The sequence below is a fragment of the Dipodomys merriami genome, unplaced genomic scaffold (genome assembly GCF_024711535.1).
Source record: "Dipodomys merriami isolate MVZ:Mamm:240054 unplaced genomic scaffold, mDipMer1.0.p SCAF_1082, whole genome shotgun sequence".
Lineage (NCBI taxonomy): Eukaryota > Metazoa > Chordata > Mammalia > Rodentia > Heteromyidae > Dipodomys > Dipodomys merriami.
The window spans coordinates 109,446-111,777 of NW_027202363.1; positions in this window are offsets into that span (position 1 = coordinate 109,446).

The window sequence follows — 2,332 nt, forward strand, 5'->3', positions numbered from 1 at the left end:
AAAGGAAATCAACACAGAACTTAAAAAATGGCAAAACCTCCCATGCTCCTGGATTGGCAAGATTAACATCGTGAAAATGGCAATACTTCCCAAGGCTATCTACAAATTCAACGCGATACCTATCAAAATTCCACCCTCATTCTTCAAGGAAATAGAAGAGGCAATCCAAAAATTCATACGGAACAATAAAAGACCCCGAATAGCAAAAACGCTCCTCAACGGAAAGAACACTGCTGGAGGAATATCAATACCAAATTTCAAACTCTACTATAAAGCCATAGTAATTAAAACAGCTTGGTATTGGCATAAGAACAGACCTCAGGACCAATGGAATAGAATTGAAAGCCCAGAAATGAACCTACAGACCTATAGCCATCTAATCTTCGATAAGGAAGCTAAAACAATAGAATGGAAGAAAGACAACCTCTTCAGTAAATGGTGCTGGCAAAATTGGTTAACTACATGTAGAAAACTAAAGCTAGATCCTCATATATCACCCTGCACCAGAATCAACTCCAAATGGATCAAAGACCTTGAACTCAAAGCAGACACTCTGAAAACATTACAGGATGGAATAGGAGAAACCCTAGGTCTCCTTGTCTCAGGCCGAAATTTTCTGAATAGAGACCCGGAAGCACAACAAATCAAAGAAAGGTTGGACAAATGGGATTGCATAAGATTGCAGAGCTTCTGCAGGGCAAATGATATAGCTGGCAAGATCATTAGAAAGCCCACGGATTGGGAGAAGATCTTTACTAGCCATACAACAGACAAGGGTCTCATATCTAAAATATACTTGGAACTCAAAAAATTAAACCACCCAACAACAAATCCTCAAAGAAACAACTGCCCAATAAATAAGTGGGCGAAAGACTTAAAGAGAAGCTTCTCTGAAGAAGAAAGAAGGATGGCCATTAGACACATGAAGAAATGTTCAACATCCCTAGCCATAAAAGAAATGCAAATCAAAACAACATTGAGATATCACCTCACTCCAGTTAGAACAGCAAAAATCAAGAACTCTAACAACAACAGATGCTGGAGGGGATGTGGACAGAAAGGAAACTTACTTCATTGTTGGTGGGAATGTAAACTTGTTCAACCACTTTGGAAAGCAGTATGGAGGTTCCTCAAAAGACTTCACATAGATCTCCCCTATGATCCAGCAATCCCACTTTTGGGCATTTACCCAAATGTGTACAAACAAGACCACACTAAAGCTACCAGCACAACTATGTTTATTGCAGCATTATTTACCATAGCTAAGATATGGAACCAACCCAGATGCCCCTCAGTAGATGAATGGATCAAGAAAATGTGGTATATATACACAATGGAATTCTATGCCTCCATCAGAAAGAATGACATTGGCCCATTTGTTAGGAAATGGAAAGGTTTGGAAAAAATTATATTAAGTGAAGTAAGCCAGGCCCAAAGAAGCATAGGTCCCATGGTTTCCCTTATTTGCAATATCTAGTATATGTATGAGTCAAGTGGAAAAGGTCAGATAATGTGATGTTAGGAAAATGAACCCTTAAATATGTATTTTAATGTTTTAGTTTCTTTCATGCATGTGTTTCTAATGCATTTATAAGATTATTTCTTTGTTGCTTTGTATGTCCCTCTCCCACAGTGTAACCCCCGCTTTCACTATATTTGATGTCAGTATAACATGTGGAGGAGATGGGGACAACCAAGTCGTTTAAGGATTCAGGTAGACCTGTTGCAACAATGAGAAGTACAAAATGTCATGTCAAAACCAGCTTTACAATGTCGGTGTGGGGGGGAGGGGGGTATAGTTCGGTGGGGGAGGGGGTATAATTGGGTGGGGGGAGGGGGGAGGCGGGGCAGGGAGGTGAAGGGTAAACAAAGGAGGAGGCTGCAATGCTTGGTAAGAAATGTATGCATTATCCTGCCCATGTAATTGTAGCCCCTCTGCACAGTATGTTCTCAAATAAAATAAAATAAAATTAAAAAAAAAAAGAGAAAGAAGTAGTAGGTGACAATAATTGAGAAAATGAAGTAGGGTTATGGAAGAATAACTCCCCGAGATTCTTCTGTGAGTGAAATTACTGTTCTTGGGGGAGGAGAGATTTTTTTTTTTTTTTTTTTAACTAAGTCTTGCTATGTAGCCCAGGTTAGTGTGGAACTCACTATACAGGCCAAGTTGGCCTCACTCCCTAAACCTCCTGCCTCTGCCTTCTGCATCTGTGTGAATATAGCTTTATTTGAGTGTCTCATTTTAATGCTGTTGCTGTTGCCAGTCCTGGGATCAGGACACAGGATGTAGGCTCTATCTCTGAGCTTTTTTCTTTTCTTTTCTTTTCTTTCT